At 46.0% G+C, this 21,903-nt stretch overlaps 1 long non-coding RNA gene across 1 annotated transcript; it reads right to left on the bottom strand.

Annotated features, from left to right (window-relative positions):
• Positions 1-14,550: 14,550 nt before the first annotated feature.
• Positions 14,551-19,922, bottom strand: LOC123955663. Its single transcript, XR_006821317.1, has 3 exons — positions 19,186-19,922; positions 18,692-19,055; positions 14,551-16,299 (listed from the first exon to the last, which is right to left on the bottom strand). It is a non-coding gene; the product is annotated as an uncharacterized LOC123955663 (long non-coding RNA).
• Between the last annotated feature and the right edge of the window lie 1,981 nt (positions 19,923-21,903).

The following is a 21,903-nucleotide window of genomic DNA, read 5'->3' as shown; positions in this document are numbered from 1 at the left end:
ATAGAGGAATCTCAAAATAAGTGTGCTGCATGAAGAAAGCCCAAGAGAGGACTCACTGTGTGATTCCATTTATAGAAAATTCCAGAATATGCCGTCCCTCCTGCAGTGAAAGAAAGCAGATCAGTGGTTGCCTGGGGATGGAGTCAAGCAGCAGCAGCACATTCTGAAGGGATAAGACATCTTCTCAGCTGCTATGTTGGTTTTGTGAGGATATATACGTCAAAACATCAGATTATGCCATTTTGTTATGTTTTTAGTTTATAATGTCACCAGGACCCCAATATAAAAATGTTTTAAAAACAAAATAAACATAAAGTAAAAAAAAAAGCAAACAAACAAATGCATATAAAAATAGTAAAAGCAACAGGGTAATTAGAGAAGTCAAGAGTTGAAGATTCTGGTAATCTGGGTACAAGAAAGTATATTAGCAGAAGAAAAAAAAAAGAAAAGAAAAGACAGGGGGAAATATTGGCTCAGCTAATTGCGACCACCAGTAAGTCTCTATCACCTATGGACCTGCATTTCTGGTCCTGTGATATGAGATGTCTGGGCGTGATGGTCTTCAATATTCACTCTAAAGGCTGTACTATCTTCTTTCATTGACATCAGGATTCTTTGATAGCAGGCTTTAAAGAGACTGCCAGTGTGCTTTCTTAAGAACCTTCAAATGTGGGGCGCCTGGGTGGCTCAGTGGATTAAGCCGCTGCCTTCGGCTCAGGTCATGATCTCAGGGTCCTGGGATCGAGCCCCGCATCAGGCTCTCTGCTCCGCAGGGACCCTGCTTCCTCCTCTCTCTCTGCCTGCCTCTCTGCCTACTTGTGATCTCTCTGTGTCAAATAAATAAATAAAATCTTTAAAAAAAAAATTAAAAAATAAAAAAAGAACCTTCAAATGTGAACTAGCGAGATAGGCATGGCTCACCCTCCACGTTTCCAGCCCCTCAGCAAACACTGTATCCTCCCCCAAAATGTGTGGAACTGTGGAACGAGTGCCCTGGGCAATAAAACGTTTTCAAGGGAAGCCTGATTTCCTCTTATCTTGGTAGATCCTTCAGGCTATTGGATTCTGCTGACATAATCCCAGAAATAAACTTCTGCTGTCCTAATGAGAACGCAACCAGGGAAATCTCATTTTGAGAGATAATTGCCCTCTCTGACCTGCTCTTTCCCAAGGCAGTGGGTAGCGTGTGAACACTATAGGCTTATCCCCCATCTGGTAGTTATGAAAATTTAAGAGAGAGAGAGAGAGAAAGAGAGAGAGAGAGTGTGTGTGTGTGTGTGTGTGTGTGGTGTTACCTTGTAACTTATTAGTACCCAGGGTGAGCTCTGTTGGATTGCTTTTTCTGATAAGAGCTGGGATAAATGATGACCCTTGGCTTGTCTTACTGGTTTCCTGTTAGATTTTGTGGACTTTCTCGTCAGCCTAATAGATCTCTGCTAAGTGCCTTGGGAAACGTGTTCTAGTGTCCAGCCACAGTCCCATCCTCCCAGACAAACTCATGGGCTACAATATTCATTCTAACACCGATGGGAAAGCCAAGATATTCCGAAGCTCATCAGCTGGACAGAGCTTAGGACAGAACTTCAGCCCGACATGGGTGCTTCTCACCTGCTTCTGCACAATGGAAATGTCCTAAATGTTCTTCATCTTGATTTAGCCAGAAAGTGGCAGGCGCCATGCCAGGGGCCAACCTGGGAGTCAAGCGACAGCAGTTCTAGTCCCACACTGGCTGTGAACTTGGAGCCTGTGTCTTTGGTAAAACTGTGAAGGCAGCTGGGTGGTGAGTTTCCTCAACTATAAAATGAGGTCAGGTGCTCCTCACTTTAATGTCTCGAGCCCACATGAGTGAGGAGCCCAAGAAGGACTGTGGACTGCGGGGAGTAGGACAGAGTCTTAATGCATTCGAGTTTCATTAAAACTAAAAGGAGTAAAACACATGCGAAACAAAACTCGCCTGTGGCCTGCAGCTGACTCTGGTTTCATAGGGGAGCCCAAGACCGGCCCAGCCAAGGTGCACCAGACACTGTGTGTGGGAGCTAACTTAGACCAAGTGTGACATCCAGTGGTCTGCTTGCCTAATGACACTTCAAGGCTTTGGACCAGCCTGGGGAATTCGGACCTCGCAGGCACCCAGTCTTACTGAAAAACTTCAGTTGAAGAAAGGGACTTGGAATGAACGAGTATCCTCTACTCGGTTGCCAGACCCTAGGAGGGGAACTTCCCCTGTGTGTCCTTACCCACACTCCACTGCAACAGTGAGCCCTAGGTCACTATCCACCAGAATAGAGAAGGAAACAGAAAGGCGTGAAGAAGTTCACTAACTCACACAGCTAACTGGCCAGCTTGCAAGACAAGACATGAGGGAACCATAAACAGCCTGGGACCCGAGTCTGCCTGCGTTCAGCACTCTGGGACCTCAGGTTTCCAAACATCTGTTTTCTAGATGCAGAAATCGTCTGACAAAGGTTGTGTGATGCCAAAAAAAATGATCTGCGTGGGGACGGGGCTGAAGGCAGAAGCCAAATCTTGCTGAAGACCGACCTATTCATGTTCACATAATTAACTGTCCATGCTAGAAACCTCCTCTAGCTCCTATTTCAGGCTTCTGAAATACAAACTTACCACAAAGATGCTTTGCTTTCATTCAAAGACAAGCCCCCACCCTGACAATTGGCATTAGCAATGACCTTACTAGCAATGACCTTACTGCTTCCTATCAAGAGCTGGCAGCAGCAAGGACACAAACAAGAACTATTAATAATAGTTTTAAGGTGTAGGTAGCGCCGTTCGTCCAGGGGCATAAGGTCTGATGCACTTTAAACTCCAAACGTTTCACTCTATATAACCCGGCCCAGTAATTAATGTCCGAGGTGATGACCCTGAGCCATTAAGAACAATTCAATGATTCTTAGAGTCCTATGCTTCATCAAATAAGGAAATATGCAATCTAATTTAGAAAGATTTACCCTCCAAAATGATGAGCGTGAACATTTTCTGGATAGTTAAATAGCTTATCTTGAAAACCGGCGTGGGTTTGCCATACTCTCAACCCTGGAAGACTGTCTACAGCTGTAGCCAGGGGACATGTCCCCTCTGGCCAGAGATCCTCCTACCTTCCGTCTCTAGTTTATGCCACAAACACGGGGACACTGTCAGCAATCGGCGCTGTTGCCAATAAGTAAATAAACCTGGCCCTCATAAAACCTCATTCAGTCTCCTAGCAGAGTCACATTCGAGAAACAGCTTATAAGGAATTCCATTCACTGTTTCCCAAGTGACTCTGAAGGGCATTCAACAAGTCCACAGGACCCTGGTAAAAGGTATCGTCCATCCTATTTTCTTTGTTTACATATCGCACCTGCTCTGGGACCCACCTCTTCAAAACCCCCCGGGAAGGGGCGCCTGGGTGGCTCAGTGGGTTAAAGCCTGTGCCTTCAGCTCAGGTCATGGTCCCAGGGTCCTGGGATCAAGCCCCACATCGGGCTCTCTGCGAAGCAGGGAGCCTGCTTCCCTTCCTCTCTGCCTGCCTCTCTGCCTACTTGTGTAATCAATAAATAAAATCTTAAAAAAAAAAAAAAAAAAAAAAAAACGGGAAAAACTTCCCCTGCGTCTCTACCAGTCGATCTTGCCTTCCCCCTGGAATTTCTCCCCTACATCTACCTCCCTTCTTGTACCCCTTCTCTTGTTAGCTATTCCCAATTGTCTGCTTTAGGGTTCAACTCAAATACAGTAAAACCTCGTCCTTGGAGAGCTCCTGGATCCTGTCGTTGAGAAAAGTCCCCTTCTGCTGTCTGTATCTGCATTTCCGTTCCCGCCTTGCCCATTCTCTCATGTTCTCTCAATCGTGCCTTATATTTCTTTTATCTTTAAGATTTTATTTATTTATCTGACAGGCAGAGATTACAAGTAGGCGGAGAGGCAGGCAGAGACAGAGAGGAAGAAGCAGGCTCCCCGCTGAGAAGAGAGCTCGATGCGGGGCTCAATCCCAGAACCTGGGATCATGACCTGAGCTGAAGGCAGAGGCTTTAACCCACTGAGCCACCCAGGCACCCCTTCTTTTATCTTTTTAAGATTGTATTTATTTATTTGACAGAGAAAGAGAGAGAGCACAAGCAGAGGGAGAGGGAGAAGCAGACTTTTCACTGAGCAGGGAGCCTGACACAGGACTCGATCCCAGGACCCTGAGACCATGACCTGAGCTGAAGGGAGACGTTTCACTGACTGAGCCCCCCAGGCACCCTCAAGCCTTCCATTTCAATTATTTGTCCTATCACTGTATCACCCAGTTAGAATCTGAGAGCCCAGTGTGGGGCTCAATCCCAGGACCCTGAAAGAAGGGGAACAAAACGAAAGGGACCCCTGCGGTAGCCACACATTCAGAGTCTAAGAGGATTTCAGAGAATTTGCAGAACATTCCTGAGTGACCTGTAAGATGGCGCCATGGGATCAGCCAAGTTTTACAGTGTGCAGAAGGCACTCTTCAGAATCATTTGTCAGGTGTATGAAGAGGAGTAGAGTGGACACCCTCCCGGATTTCCTAGAGCAATGGATAGACTCACAGAAGAGAACAGGTTCTCGAGCCTCCGATCCTGTTTTGTTGATTGGTTCAGCCACCCCTTCTGACATCCCTGCTGTGTCCCACGCTGTGCCCTATACATTTTCCACCTCGGCACTCATTTTAGCCTCACGGCTTGCGTGTGAGACACACACTCTGAGCTACATGATCTGAGAGGTGACCGTAGGGCTTATGGAAATTGATCACAGTGGGTGCTTGGGTGGCTCAGTTGGTTAAAGCCTCTGCCCCTGGCTCGGGTCATGACCTCAGGGTCCTGGGATTGAGCCCCACATTGGGCTCTGTGCTCAGCGGGGAGCCTGCTTCCCCTATCCTTGCCTACTTGTAATCTCTCTCATCCTGTCAAATAAAATAAAATCTTAAAAAAAAAGAAAAGAAAAGAAAAGAAAGAAACTGATCACACGACTACTAAGCGGCACTGTCAAGTTTCAAACCTGGCAGCTTCCCTCCAGAACGGAGGACATTCACTGTTGCAGTGTCTATGGAGGCAAGACCCTCAGACCTCCTGGAAGGGAGCAGCAGCCACAGCAGGACCTGCCAGCTGGCTCACGACAGGGCCACACTTTCCCAGGGCTGCTCCCAGACACTGATCAAGGCCAGACCATTATTGCCTAGCACGGGAGTCACCTTTCCAGCAAGCTTGGCTCCGCATTTCCCCATCAGCCTGACTGAGACTTCCTCAAGATGCGCCGTGATCTGGGTGGCTCAGTGGGTTAAAGCCTCTGCCTTCGGCTCAGGTCATGATCCCGGGGTCCTGGGATCGAGCCCCGCATCAGGCTCTCTGCTCGGCGGGGAGCCTGCTTCCTCCTCTCTCTCTGCCTGCCTCTCTGCCTACTTATGATCTCTATCAAATAAATAAATCAAATCTTTAAAAAAAAAAAAAAAAGATGCGCTGTGGTCTGAGGATCTTCCGATGAGATCCCTCTCTCCCCCCTCCCCTCCTTACACAGCACCAGATCTGCCCTGCGGTGTGCAGCTTCTCCTTCTGGTTTCTGCTCCCTCCCCTGGATCCTCACGGGATGGTCTCTTGTGTTAGACACACAGGTGATCCCAGAAGTGGGCAAAAAAAAAACCCTCTTTTGTTGATTTGTTCAGCTACCACTGATGATGCCCTTGCCGTGTGCCAATATTGTGAGGTTTCAGGACTGGCCCCATCATGACCCAAATGACAGGGAGGACTCTGTCCTCAATGGCCATTGGGCATGGAGTGTCCCTTGCAGATGGCAGTCTCCTCGCTGAAGTGTTCACTGGTGTAGCCCTGGGCAAGTGCCCTGAAGGAAGCGAACGCCTTCGACAGTCCAGTGACCCCGGAGTTTGCAGGATATTGGGGAACAAGTGTTGCACAGACGGGAGAGTTGGTGAGTCCTTACCGGGTTGTATTAATGCTATACAGAAGGACAGGGTGAAACTGAGGCTGGGGGACCGACAGCTCTGGGCTGAGAAAACCCAAAGACCTCGTCGGTAGCTTCTCTCTCGCAGTGGAAAAGCAAGCAGCTGAGGAACTATTCCGAACCCCCTCGAGAGCTGCACAACTCCAGAGACATTTCAGTAATAACGCAGGATTCGGGGCTCAAGAAGCTGTTCTCATCTTTTCTCTGAGCGGACCTATGGCTCTCAGACTATTGCAGAGTGTCCCTTCCTCCTCTTTACCTCACATTTACTGAGTCCACCGTGCACCATATCTGATTTTGCTAAAGGCTCTCGGAGTGCTGTCCTTGAATCCGCACAGTGACTCACATTATACTCACCCAAAATAGGTCAGTTAAGCTGAAACCATGTCTGGTTGGGAAAACATGGGACCCAGGAATATGGGATGGGGACATCTGGGTGGAGACCCCCAGGGCTCTTGGCTCTACAGGTCCCCTCCCCCCTCAACAAAAGTCTGCAGCAGCGGCGCACCCTCCACAGAAGAACTAACATGTCCCCTGTGTGGAAAGACACCGCAGAAACTTCTCCTGCACCAGGCAATGGGCGTCCCCCTAAGGCAATGCCCCCACCTCCTTCCCTGGCTGCCAGGCGGATAGAAAGGGTCAAATGCAGCATGACTTGGCTTTGGACATGCTGGTGCTGATAGGAAAGAAAGTGCACCCCTACCCAGAGTGGCAGAAATTACCCAGCAGATACAAGCAGAAGCCAAAGGAGAACCCATGGGGTTAGACGGTGTGGGGGCCGCATTCGGGGGCCAATGAGTCAGGCTGGAGAAGGCAGAGTCCATTGACTTGAGGCACTTTGGAGCCAGAGGATCTAACACTGCAGGACAGATCTCCGAGGAAAGGGCGACCTCACCGCGGGGGCTGTGTTAACTCTCTGCTCCTCTAACAGATCGCCCCAGGCCGTAATGGCTTGAGACAACATAGATCTCATACCTGACAGCTGCCGAGACTGCAAGTCCGAAATGGATCTGACTGGCGAAAATCAAGAGGTCGGCAAAGCCGTGTTCCTTCTGGAGACCAGGTGGAGATCTGTTTCCGTATCTGCTTCTGGAGGCTGCGAGCGTTCTCGACCCCCCACTGTGAGTAGCAAACACCCCCCCCCCCCCGCCCCGCCAATCACGCTCTCCGACCATCCGCTCCGGCTTGTAAGGACCCTCGTGCTCACGTTGAGGCATGCGTGGATGACTGAGGCCCTCCTCCCCATCCTTAATCTTAATCAAATTAAGGTCCCTCATCGCAGCTGTGAACTGCCCGTGGCCAAGGAAGGTAACATTTTCACAGGTTCCAGGGATTAAGACACAGACATCTTTTGGGGGTGGGAAGGGGCATTATCCCGCCTAATTCAGATGACCTTTTTTGGACATATAAGTTGCATTAATTTAAGGTGTACAACATGATGATTTGGCATATGTATATGTTGTGAAATAGTCACAACAGGCCTCGTTAATGTCCACCACCTCACACAGTTACAATCTTCTCTTGTGACGTGAACTTACAAGACCGAATCTTAGCAACTTACAAATATACAATAATGTGGTGTTCTGACCCACAGTCGCCGTGCTGTCCCTTACACCCCCAGAACCCATTCTTCTTATAACTGGGACTTTGTATCTTTCAACCACCTTAACTGACCTCGCCCACACTCCACTCTCCACCTCTGGTAACCTCCTATCTGTTTTCTGGATCTGGGAGTTCCTTTTTTTTTTCTTCTTTTGATTCCATACGTAAATGAGATCAGACAGTATTTGTCTTTCTCTCTCTGGCTTATTTCACTGTCAAGCTCCATCTATGTGGTTGCAAATAGCAGGATTACCTGCTTTTTTTGTTTTGTTTGGGTTTTGGTTGGGTGATAGTCCATTGCCTATAACAGGTGGCTCTTTTTTTTTAAGATTTATTTATTTGAGGGGGGAGGGGCAGAGGGATAGGGAGAAAGAGAAACTCGGGCAGTCTCGAGTTGAGCACAGAGCCAGACACGGGCTCCATCTCGTGACCCTGAGGTCATGACCTGACCTGAAATCCAGAGCTGGACAGTTGACTGACTGAGCTGCCCAGGTGCCCCTCGTGTAACGGATGACTCTTGAGCCTGGAGATAATGATGACTCACTCTGATTGAAAGACAGGCCTGCATCGCCCTGGAAAATGCTAGAGGAAATCAAAAGGTTCAGAGAGGTGGCCTGCCTGTACCATGGGTCCAAAGTCGCAGCAGCGGAGGGCCCAGAGCATGCACCGTAAGGGACATGCTAGCGAGCGGTCCTCCTCTGCCAGCCAGGGCTCACGGTACGGTACAGCAGGGTGACGCGCCCCGGAGCGACAGAGGCCAGGAGACTGTGCTCCCACACCTGAAGCCAGGGAGATGCCTTACCTTAGTAAGCAGCAATGTCCGACAGGCAGCCCAGGGACCCTCAGCCACACGGAGTTGTGGACATGGTTAATAGGATATTCCTTATGCTGATCGAATATTCTCGTGTCCCCTCAAGCAAACTAGGCAGGCAGTGAGAGTGTAGAGGAGGAGGAGGCCGAGAGCCGTTTCCTCTATAACAAGTCAAGATCCTTTCCTCAGTTCCCAGATGGGAAAGAATTTTCAGATCTAAGACCCACTGACTGAGGAGATAGCCAGATCCCCAAAAGGAAAGACCCCGCAACACTGTGGTCAGAATACGGTGCAAGATTGCCTTCCCAGAAGAAACCTAGCTGGTTACTGGGGTGACTGCCGACTGACCAGGGGAGAACTCAGAGTTCAGAAGGCGATTGCCCACCAGTCTGCGGGGACACCGATGCCCAGAGTCCCTGCAGTATCATCACCGGCTCCTGTTAGAGTCGGGCTTGTGGAGTGTCAGGTAATAAGCAGAGACAGATTCAAGTCTGGCTTACCGGGGTTCTCCCCCATCCGCAGGCCCCCACTCTGGCCACTTCCGGTCATCTGAGCCGGTGGCGGTGAACACCTGCCTCTCTGGGGGGAAAACACGACGCCTGCCAGGCCTCTCGGGTTCTGGAGCCAGTGCACCCCACGCTCAGAAATACTGCCCTCGCCCGTGAAGATGAACCGCCCAGCACCTACTTCCGTGGCCGGAGCAGACGCAATCCCTGTGTTCACGACGATGGCGGGTTACAGCGCCCGTCCTCCCAGACTCAGGCTGGTCCCAGGAGGCTAGGGTTTGGTTTCAGTGACTCCCCCAAAGCAGAGAGGGGTTCTGTGGAGAAGCTGAAGTCCTAGAGTCAGTTCTCCCTTGCTCGAAGCTCCTGGACTCCTCACGCAAGTAAACCTCCGGCAGGCTTGCCCGTCCATCCCCGGGAGCTGAACCTTTGTTCTGGGGCCCCTGGGGTAGGTCTTCACTACTCTGCCATCTGATGCCAGATAGCCAAAATCCTCCCCGCCGGCTCCCTGTCAAGGCTGTAGCAGCTCAGAGATGGGTTCTGAACATGGAGGGTGGCAGGATGACCTTGAAAGTGAATGTGGGCCAGTTTACCCTGAGCCACACGAATCTGTAGCTTCTCCCTGAGAGTGTGGGAGCAGAGGATGTCTTCTCACGTGGGTACCCTGAAGGGAAGGGAGGCACCAGTCGACCCATGTGGGGCACCTAGCCTCAAACCAAGCACTCAGTCCAGAGGGAACATAACACACACGCATCACTCATGTAATATAAATTTATTTTCGTAATGTGCCGTAATCCTGTTCCTAATCCACATGAAAAGTCTGGATTTCCTCCTGTCTCCTCAAACTTCTTAAATTCACCTTCTTTTTAAACCATGGATTGAAGAACCGGGTGGTGGGGAATCCAGAATGTTCTCTAGAATGCGGGTCAGACATGCAGTTTTCCACATCCACTTCAACGTATCTTGTCAGCCGCTTTTTTTCTTTTTAAGATTTTCTCTCTTTCTTTCATGGAGAGAGAGAGAGTGAGCACAAGCAGGGAGAGCTGCAGAGAGAGAAGCACACTCCCACTGAGCAGGGAGCCTGACTCTGGGCTCGATCCTAGGACCCTGGGATCATGACCTGAGCCGAAAGCAGACATTTAACGCACTGAACCACCCAAGCACCCCACTGTCAGCTGTTTTTTAAGTGGTCGTCTTTGTTAGGTTTCATGGGCTTATAACAATTTGGAACAGAGAACAAAGGTACTCAGGACCTCATCTGGTCCTCAGTTCAGCCTGAAGAACGAGGTACATTTGCCTCCTTTGGCCGTGTGACAAAACCAAGACTCAGGGTGGTAGAGTGTGAGGGAGAGAGCCAAGTTCAAAGAGCCCGTCCTGCCCTGCGCTCTCTCTGAAAGGCCTGCTCTCATTCAACTTTCATCTATAAAGCACCCAAAATAGTCTGCCTAAAAATAGCTTCTGGACAGGTGACCTTCTGGAACAGCCTGTTCTTTCACAGCTGTGCCTTGTTGGTAAGGTACAAAATCTATAATCCCTGCAGGAAATGCCTTTGAACCTGAATCTCGGAGAATCTGACTATAAATTCTGCTTTCATGGCCAAGAAACCCAAGCCCAGTACAGACCGGGAAGGAGCATATGTTGCACGAACAGAAAACTCCCGGAGCCATCCTTTCTCTCCAGATATCCTCCCAAATCAGGCCAGCTCGGGAAGGAGATGGCTGAGTTTGCAAAAAATGACACAATGCACCTGTCACAGGCAGGCCACGCCTAACACCCAGGAGCAGAAGCAAATCACTTGCTTCTCCAACAGGAGCTTTTAAAGTGTCTCTATCCCAAGGAAAGGCCAACTGAAAATGGGGGCTCTTATGGCCATGCTTCACCTTGGCCAAGCAGAAGATCCTGCCCTCAGCCATGTGGAAACAGCAATGGTGTGTCCAGAGTCCATGTGGTGAAGTTGGGGACAGCTTACACTTAGGCGTCAGGCAGGCCCGGGTTTCAGTTCCAGCACTGTTGCTAACAATGTACACTGCAAAAGTCCCCTCAACCGTCAGCTCCCTCCTCTGTAAAATCACAGGCTGTAATGAAGTGTCAGTCAGCTCACGTAGGCAAAGCACCAGGCACTGCGTCCGGCATGTGAGAGCCCCGTATCTGAAGTGTTTTAACATCACTAAGTCGTGTTCAACTGAGCTTAGGAAACATTGAATTAGAATTAAACAGACTCCTCGCCATCAGAGAATCTAAAAACCTCTACTATCCAAACGTGCATTGTGAGTTGGCGAGAAAGGGATCAGTACATAGTAATTCTCAAATTTACTAGATCATGGGACTCTTTTGTGATGTCAACAGTTCTGGGAATAGCAACTTGGAGAAAAATATAATAGATGTTTGACAAACAGTACATGCCTTTTGTTTCTCCCTCCCAGACTTGTTTACCTCCTAAAACCAACATCCTGACCATGACAAGGACATCAGAAGTGTACAAAAGGGGTTTGGGGTGCTTAATCTTCAATTCTATCATTTAAATAATCATTTTTAAACATGAAACAACGACTCAACAGGTATTGACGACCTACTCACGATTGTTGCTCATATTGAATTCAAAATGTAACAGCTTCTCAAAAGGATTCACCTATTAAAAAATTATCATGTCCACGCAGCTCATTTATGAGCCGAAAACGTGTGGTCTTCAGTGTAAAGCACAAGATTTCCCCTCGCTGTGATCGCACGTCCTTTCACAGGCTTGGCATCGCTTCCTGGCTGCTTCAGTAGGTGGCAGTGACGATTCAGTGGAGAGAAAAATCCCAGAGTCCACGTGGATTCATCCCGGGGTGAATATCCAGTTTGTTTCGTACCGTCTGAAATCTCTGATGCTGCCCATCAGCCTGGAGGAAATGGGTCTATTTTGCTGGAGGGACTAAGGAGTAAAGTAGTGTCCAAAATGTGTCTCTGTCCCTCCTGGAAATTCTGCCTGTGTATCTAATCCCCTTGAAAATGGGGCGGCGGGGGGGGGGGGGGGTGCTGTAGAATTCCGGAGATCACGATGGGCAAACACTGGGCCATCAGTTAGCCACTGGGTCCCATCATGTCAGCTAGTGTTAGTGACTCAGAACACACTTTGCCCCGGACCCAGACATGGGCTCTCAATCTTTTCGAACACGCTTCTCGAGCAGCTCCTGTGTGAACCAGATGACAGAGACGCCCAGTGAAATCCACACGGTTCTGAGACTTGGAAGATCAAATCATTGACAAGAATCAGAGTCTTTAAGAAATGTATCCCAAATTCACCAGATGCTTTGCAGGAGAAACAGGATGGGGACCCACGACTTCTGACTCCCACAGACGAGTTCTGAATCCACCACGATTTGAGCCTCTACCGCTGGGAGTCAGGTTGTTTTGACAGAAGCCCTGAGGACAGGCCCCGATGATGCAGCCTCCAGGTTCTGTCTGCTGTCTCGTGGCCCCCTCCCTCATTTGGAGAAGGGGCGGGGGAGGGGAGGGGAGGTGCATGTTAAGTCCCAGAGCTGTCTGTTGCAGGCAGGGGAAGGCTGTGTCATTTGTGCAAGCTGCCTGGCATGTCAACTTTACTTGGAGAAGCAAGTCCCGTTCTGCTGGCCCAGAATGACCCAGTCCTCCGGGCGCTCCTGCTCCAGAGCCCCCATCTCCACGCCAAGGCTTTTCACACTTGGCTTTGAAGCCATTTGGGTACCCATCTTGAGCTAAATGGCAGGTCCCTTCATCAGTATTGTATTTTTAGGAACTTTCTATGGTTTTTGTATGTTTTTCCACCATGCTGTTTCAGCTTCAAAATTGTCGCGTCACTCTCAAGTGCTGCAGGAAAAGCTGAGCGTGAAGCCCGTACACCATGTCCTGCTACTTCTCTTCTCGAAACTACTGAGGATGCAGAATGAGCATCCTAGTGGGCTCAGGGGCACCCATAGATAACTTCCAGCCAGAATTTCAAATGTCATGCACCCAAAAGTGTTACCATCACCCTCCGGCTCCTTCCTGATTTTCACGTAACAAGGGCAACTCTGCAGGGCACTGCCATTCACCTGTCACCCAGATCTGAAATTGCAGCCCTTCTCGGCCCCCTCCGCCCTGCACCCCATTGTCACGGTCACGCTAACCCTCATCTGTTCTGCAACCACTCCTTTTACAAATGCCGGTGCAATCCTTCAAACATACGGAAAAGACCAAAAGAATAATAACGTGATGGACCCCCATGTCTCCACCATCAGCCACGAGCAAGTGGTTGTGCTTTCCCACATTACGTCACGTGTCCTTATTTTTTTACTTTAAAATAAACTGTTATTTTTTAATTTTTAAAATTTTAATTCCAGCATAGTTGCCATAGTGTCCTATTAGTTTCTGTAGTATTATATTCGGGTACTGTAGTGGTTCAACCACTCCGCGCATTACTCCATGCTCAACGGGACAAGCGCACTCTTCATCCCCTTCACCTGTTCCCGCCATCGCCCCACCCGCCTCCCCTCTGGAACCATCAGTTTGTTCTCTCTGGTTAAGAGTCTGGCTTTTTGTCTCTTCTCCTCCTCCTGTGTTTTTTAAGTTCCACATATGAGTGAAATCATTCAGTATTTGTCTTTTTCTGACCGACGTATTTCACTTGGCATTATACCCTCCAGCTCCATCTACGTTGCTGCAAATGGCCAGATTTCACTCTTTCTCGTGATTAACATCCCATTGTACAGATGTCCCATCTTCACCCATCCATCAACTGATGGACACTTGGGTTGCTTCCGGATCTTGGCTGGTGTAGATAATGTGCTACTGTAAAGCACATTACTATATATTACTACTATATATTACTATATATAGTATATATATACTATTATATTATAGTATATACTATAATATATATAACTATATAACTATATATATAACTATATATATACTATATATAGTATATATATACTATAAATTACTATATATTACTATATATTACTATATATATAATTACTATATATTACTACTATATATTACTACTATAAAGGGGTGCAGGTATCCCTTTGCATTAGTACTTTTTTTCTTCTTTGGGTAAATACCCAATAGTGCAATCGTTGGATCATGACGTAGTTCTATTTTTAACTGCTTGAGGAACCTTCATTCTGTTTTCCACAGGGGCTTCCCCAGTTTTCGTTTCCCACCAATAGCACATGAGGGTTCCTTTTTCTCCACATCCTTGCCAACACCTCTTGTTTCTTATGGTGTTGATTTGAGCCATTTTGACAGTTGTGCGGTGATATCTCATTGTGATTTTGATTTGATTTTCCCTGATAAGTGATGATGAATATCTCTTCCTGTGTCCACTGGCCATCTGTAGGTCTTCTTTGGAGAAGTATCTATTCATGCCTTCTGTCCGTCTTTTAATTGGATTATTCATTTTTGGGTGTTGAGCAAAAGAAGCCAGCAAGAAAATGAAAAGGAAACCTACAAAATGGGAGAAAATATTTACAAGCCATACCTCTGACAAAAGGTTAATATCCAAAATATATAAACACTCATACAACTCATCATCATCAACAACAACAACAACAAAACCAATTTAAATTAAAAATAGGTTGGGGTGCCTGGGTGGCTCAGTGGGTTAAGCCTCTGCCTTCAGCTCATGGTCATGATCTCAGGGTCCTGGGATCGAGTCCCGCATCAGACTCCCTGCTCGGCAGGGAGCCTGCTTCCTCCTCTCTCTCTCTCTCTCTCTCTCTGCTTAAAAAAAAAAAATGGGTAGAGGAACTGAGTTTTTCCAAAGAAGATATGCAGATGGTCAGCAAGTATGTGAAAAGATACTCATCATCACCTTGAATCACCAAGGACAAATTCAAATCAAAACCACATGATATCATCTCACACCAGTCGGAATGACTATCATCAAAAAGATGAGATAATTTGGTAACAAACGTGCAGAAAAGGGAACCCTCCCGCACTGTCGGTGGGAATGCAGACTGGTGCAACCACTGTGGAAACCATTATGGAGGGTCCTCAAAAACCTAAAAATAAAACTACTGTATGACACTGCAATTATACTTCTGAGTATAGATCCAAAAGAAATGAAAACATGATGTCCCAAAGATATGCACCCTCTCATGTTTATTGCAACATTACTCACAATAGTCAAAATACAGAAAAATCGAAGTGTCCATCAGTGGATGAACAGATAAAAAAGATGTGGTTGAAATACGCAATGGAATATGAGTCAAGTGCGAAGCAGAAGGAAATCCTGCCATTGGTGACAACATGGATGGACTTGGAGGGCATCACTCCAAGCGCAATAGGTCAAAAAGGGAGAGACAAATACCACATAACACTCAGACATGGAATCTTAAAAAACAACAACACAGAAACAGTGTGGCATGGTGGTTTTAAGATATAAACAAAAGCCCAAAAGTCCAAAAAGATTCCTTTTTGATAATCTTTAAAGCATTCTCTTATTCACAAAAGCATGTCTTGAAATAGAAAGCATTCATTTATGTCAATATTAAGTAAAACATTCATAGAGAGAAAAACTCACTGCTCCTACTTTTCACAAAACAACCTAATACAGAGAAACAGCCGTCTTCTGCCTTGATTTGAAACTGGCACTCCAAATTCCTAAATTATATTAGGATTCCTTTCTAGCTGTGTCTCCATGTAAACAGGAGGATAGACTCCATACTGACATGTCTCTCATTTGCTGCAGAGCTCATCAAACTTGCATAATAGATTGGCGACGAAAAACACCAATTTAGTTCAATAAGAACTGAGAATAAACATGCATAATTATATTTGTCCTGATTCTGTCATCTTATAAATATATGTAATAGATATTCCTAGTCTCACCCACAGCCCATAAAAGATCAATTCCCAAAATCGAAGAATGTTTACTCCCCATAAAATTTTAGTTAGAGCTGCATCATAACTGATTCATTTGGCTTTTTATGATACGTAAATTAGTTTTAAAATTTACTATAGTCTTTGGCAGTGACAGATAAACTCAGAGACAACCAAAGACAGATGAGACCAGTTGCCATAAAATGACCGTATTATCCCAAAGAGAAAAGAACAGATATAATTATTACGTCTTCTATACTGGATGACACCCAAGAATCTCTTCTGGTGGGCGTCTATGGGGTGGAAATTAATCCATTGGCCAGTATGTTCATTTCCCAGGACTGCCGTAACAAAACGTCACACACTGGGGCTTTAAACAACAGTAATTTGTTGGCTCACTGTTCTGGAGGCTAGAAGTCCAAGACCAAAGTGTCAGCAGGTTGGTTGGTTCTGAGGGCTGTGAGGGAGAATATGCTCCATGCCTCTCATCTTGGTTCTGGTGGTTTTCTTGCAGTCTTTGGGATTCCTTGGCTTGTAGACACAGAACTCAGTTCTCTGCTCTTTGTTCACATTATGTTCTCCTTGTCTGCAGCTCTGTACATGGCATTTTTAAAAATAAAGATAGCTTTATTAAAAGTCATTTTGGATTAAGGGCCTTCCCTACTCTACCATGACCTCATCTTAACTAATTTCATTTGCAATGAGCTTATTTACAAATAAGTTCACATTTGAAGCACCAGGGGTTAGGAACTTTAACCATTGTTTTGGGGGAACATGATTCAACTCATAATGGCCAGAGAGTCAAAAAACAGACAGAGGTCACTATACCATTTTCTCTAGGTCAGTTAGTAGAGATCGGCTTTCTAATTTTATGCAAATATGTTGATGTTTATTCTAGCCACTGTAGAAGAAAGTGTCTCAATCATAGCCTTTGTGGAGACTACGATCAGTATAGTAGTTATAATACAGGTTTCTGCTGTTCTAGCGATGATGTGAATAGTAAAAGATGAGATGGGAATTTATCAAGGACCCAGACATCTTTTATAGGCTTGACATGGAGCTTCCATTCCTAGACTCAAGATGGCTGCTCCGGCCCTTGCCACCTTGTCCATTACTAGGAAGGGAACTGGGTAAGGGAGTATGAGACTATTCCTTCTGAGGGCACAAGTAGGGAAACAGAACATACCACATCTATCTTCCCACTGAACAGAACCTAAGTTGGATGGTTATTCCCAGCAGTCAGATTCAGTCCTGGGATACACCCAGGCTGAGAAATGGAGCCCTGCCCTGTGACCAGTGCAAACTCTCACTACGGATGGGAGAGCAGATACAGAATGGCCACTATTTGCCTTTGCCACATCCCACCGACCCTGAAGATAACCACATTATCTCTTGTATGTGCCTTCCACATTCTTAAGAAATTACTCCTCTCAAGTATAAAAAAGACTTAATTCAATCCTTAACCATTTTAGCCTCTCTACAACCTTTATCAAATTGACCTTCTTGGAGTTCTCTCTTCTTTACTCTATGAATTCTACTAATTGTCCTTCTTAGTAATACTATTTTCTGGTCCTCCTTCTCCTTCCCCTTCCTAAAAGTATGTGTTTCCCACAGGCCTGTCATCCCGGCTCTTTCCATCTCTTTGTTCTCTTTCTTGCAAGTCATCAACTTCCTGGATTTCTGCTATTGGGTTGAAATGGATGCTTCCCATATCTTTTTTACCCTACTTTCTCTGCAAAAGCTGAGCTCCTCCATTTCTCACTGCACATTGGACTTCGCCTCCTGGACACGATGTCAAGTCCCAGACATCGAAACCCAGATCCCTCTGCAACCCTCTTCCTTTTACTATGGTGTTTGTTTCTACTGCTACTGCTGCCCAAATGACATTTTAGTGTTTTAAATTATTAAAGCCATCTTTCTTCCCCTCCCCATCCCATCCATCAGTAAGGCATAACCATTTTAACTGTAGAATTTCCTACACTTCCATGTTCTGACACATTCCTGAAGCTGCTTCTGGTTCCACTTCTGACCCCCACTATCTCTCAGTCTATACAACTCTCAGAGCCTCAGTTCTCACGCATTCTGACTCTTCCCACGCTGACCTCAGAGAGCCAAAAGATCAGGAAAAGCGTAATGTCTCCCGGGCAAATGATGGATTCAGTTCACAATGGAGGATTCTTTTTTATTTCCTAATCTTTTCTAGATATTTATATGCATAATCTTACATAATACTCAGTGACAGCTAAGTCAATTAGCAGCTAAGTCAATAAATTCAGCATATTCCATATGCCAGACACTCCACCAATAACTCTACCTTATTCTAATCGCACAAATAAAAACTTTATGTGTTTTTGTTGTTCTCATTCATATATTAGGAAATTGAGATGCATTAAGAACCTGTGGCTTTCGGGGCATCTGGGTGACTGAGTGGGTTAAAGCCTCTGCCTTAGGCTCCAGTCATGATCCCGGGGTCCTGGGATGGAGCCCCTGCATCGGGCTCTCTGCTCAGCAGGGACCCTGCTTTCTCCTCTCTCTCTGCCTGCCTCTCTGCCTACTTGTGATCTCTGTCTGTCAAATAAATAAATAAAATCTTAAAAAAAAAAAAAAGAACCCGTGGCCTTAAGAAATTGTGTAAATTACTCAGGGTTGGATATTGGATAAATAGTAGAACTAAGATTTAAACCAACTGGTCCCCAGAATTTGTTTCCTATTAGTTTCCAATGAGCTTCCTCTCTTAAACATTAATTACTACAGCCCAATATCAGTCATAGAAAGGCATTCTTGTTACACGATTTTATAAACCAGGAATGCTCGGTAACCTTCCCAAGAGCACAGACATAATTCAATCCAAGCTGACCCGATTTTAAAACCTAGGTTCTCTCTTTCACATTATACAACTTATCAATTATATCCTATGGTTAAAAGCTACCCCTTAGTCTCCCTGAGATACTTTACCTCTGTGCGCTTGAGGCTAAGGGGAACTTACCAAAGAGTAGCAATACATCAGCAGGGTACCATCCACAGCTTCAGAAAGATGTTCAAAGTGCATACTCTCCGCATTGTGGTGATGCCAACTTGATAAAATCATACATGCTAGTTGACTGAAATTTCATTCAGCAATGTTGTGGGTCCATGTTGGACACTTTTTTGAAGTTACAATGGCTGGGATGTTAAGTTCTTATGCTCATTCAGCTTACCCTGGTCTTGTATGGAATATGGAAGCTCCAAGAGAGTGCGTAATATGGTGATGTCACTCTTTCCGGAGAGTGGGGATCCAGAGAGTGGGGTGGGAGATTTGTTTTCTCTTGCTAGTGTTAAGCCAAATCCCAGGTTTCTGATAGCTCATTATGCTAAAACACAGTCAAAAAAGAAAAAAAAATCAACACAGGCTCAGTCTCCAATAACTTAAAATTATGCACACCAAGGTAAATTCAAAGTTCATGTGGGTGGGTCAGCTTTTTGGTAGTCAGAAGTACTTACAAGACGTAGGCTGGAACTCTGGACTCCATCTCAAGGGAGAGAGTGGTCTTTACTGGCTACACTCACCCACTTAGTAGGCATAAAAAAGCAAAACAAAATCAAGATTTGGAAACATGAGATGGACAGAGCAAAAGAAGTCTTAATAAATTCAATTCCAAGAAATGGTTCTAGCCTATGAAGACAGAAAGGTGATACCCAATGTCACTGGAGACTGGGAACCAAAAATCAGTTTCCTAAGTTCTAAAAGCTGTGTCTGATTAGTTTAGCAAAGGGAAAATACATTCAGTGCATTCATACTCTAAGTGAAGGGTCTTAACAGGGAAAATGCTAATACGTATGTAACTCCAAATTGCTTTTTTTGAAGATGAAGTTCAGGGTTGCATCTCTGACCATTCCTCCCTTGCACTGTAACTACAGCCTTGATAAACTATTTCATATTCCCCTTATCGGGAAAGCGTAGTCATCCTGCAACCATGCATGGAAACAGACACACACACATACATACTACCTTTCTTCTAGCTAATATCTTTTGGGTCTTAGCTTAGATGTTATTTTCCCCAGGACACCTCCTGCAATATCCCCAAAACCTTCTCTCACAGCCTAAACAGCAGCAGTCTGGGTCATTCTCTACGGAATTGCCTATCTACCTGTCTGCATCTTCCTCTAAGACTTGAAGTTCCTTGATGCCAAGAGCTTGCTGTCTTGACCATGATCCTATCCTTAGGGGCTAGCACGACAAAAACCTGCTGAATGGACACTTGGATTTTGCTGTGTAGAGAGCGTGTCCTGTCGCCATCAAGTTTCCAAGGTGTGTTCTTTCCTGAAACAGATTTGCTAAAGGAAAAGGAGTGCCAATTAGGTCAAAGAGCTATTAAGTTGGCTCTGTGGCTAGTGGCGCTTGCTTGTCATGGTCACTGGGAATGTGTTCACAGAGTGTACCGCCCTCTTACACGGCAGCTACTTGCCCCGTCTCTTTCTCCCTGCAATCAGAACCTACCTCCCCGTCCAGAGGCAGAAAATGCCAAAGATTCTCTTTCTCAGGCCCCCCCTGAAGCTATGTGACCCAACTGTAGACAAGGAAATGTAAGGGGAATTCTACTAAATATTTTCCACCTTCCAAACAAGGATTCTGGGAACTCTCCTCTTCCTTCTTGCTGCGGGAAGACATGAGGGAGCTCTCTTTAGATGGAGATGACAAGCCTGAGAATGAAAGTTAGTATGTTAAGGGGAAAAAAGCCAGTGACGTCCTAGAATGGTTGTAGGAAAGCTGACTCTGTCACCTTAAGAATTACTGCTACATCTGATTGTCAGTGTCTCTATTATGTGGACTCCTGTTGATCAGGAATGTTTTGTAACTTACAGATGAACACAATCTAACTAGATCACTAAGGAACATGCACACTTTCCTCTGTGGCATCATATAAGACACAATATTCCAAAAGCCAGTTATAAACAAGCAGGTGGGATTAGGACAGCCAGGAGCCAAAATCTTTACCTGAAGAACTAAAGACAGGAAAGGATCATCTAATGATGAAATCTTTTGGCTAAAGATGAAAACCACGTGCTCCTATTAGAGAAGGACAGTGTGTTTGTCTACATTGGAGGAGAAGCATGACAGGGTAAATCAGAGAAGGATATTCGCCTATTCGTTCTTGGCATCTTTATTCGGAATTTGCTTGTGAAATGATTTTACGGATAACTCCCTGCATAGGAAGCTCTCAGTTGTCTGGTAGTAAAAAAAAAAAAATTCAAAAACCATATGTATTCTTCCAATTCTTCCAACAATAAATCTTCGGAGGGCAGGAAGGAACCAATGAAGGGGACCCCTTATGTCCGGGTGGTTACTTATGCCATTCATATCGCTTTCCGACCTGACCTACGTGGAATCCAGCCCCATCCACTCCATCTCTTAGGAAAAACAGCGTTCATTTTTCCGCAGCACTTCTCAACAGAACATACTTTCCCAATTGTACTTAGTAATTTATTGTTAAATATGATATTGCATATTAGCAATTTGACATGATACTCATTGAAAAATATAGAGACATCATTCAGTACTTTCTGAGGAAGTCACAGCCTCCTTCAAACCAGAGAGGACAGATTACAGCAAACAGAACACAGATACTTTGACATGAGACACAACACCTTCCGCAGACACCTTCTCCCACCAACAATACTCCTTTTTTCCCCATGTTCCCCGGCAGTTTCAGGAGGTTTTGTCCCATGGTTTGACTCCGAAGAGCCGCTCCCGGCAGCAGCCACAAAACAGCTGGGATGTAGGTTTCTATATATTCACAGATCGGATGTGCCTCTTTGTGGTGTTGCTTAATGCAGGCGTGAATAGCTATGGTTTTGATCATGCGGGATCTGGTCTTATTTTCCTACACAAACCACAGAGCTAGGACTGCGTGGCTTGGAAGAGATGGCAGCGAGTGAGCAAACACGTTTCTGTGGGTTGTTTGGGGCCAGGGGTCCTGGTGGACGGAGGGTGGGTGCGGAAGGTTCAGCACCAAAGCAGTGCCGTGTCTGGCTTGGCACCATTGCAAGTCAACAGGCAATCACAGACCCACTGGGGAGCGTCAGTGGGAGGCATGGAGGTAGTGAAAAATAATTCAAAAGCTCTTCTGAATCATGAGAAATGCTTTTTAAAATCTTATCATCCATTCTAATGTCATTTATCTGTCTAAGGTCAACTACTTTCAGAATTCCGGGCTTCTC

The sequence above is a fragment of the Meles meles genome, chromosome 13 (assembly GCF_922984935.1).
Source record: "Meles meles chromosome 13, mMelMel3.1 paternal haplotype, whole genome shotgun sequence".
Taxonomy (NCBI): domain Eukaryota; kingdom Metazoa; phylum Chordata; class Mammalia; order Carnivora; family Mustelidae; genus Meles; species Meles meles.
This window is presented reverse-complemented; position numbering and strand designations above follow the sequence as displayed.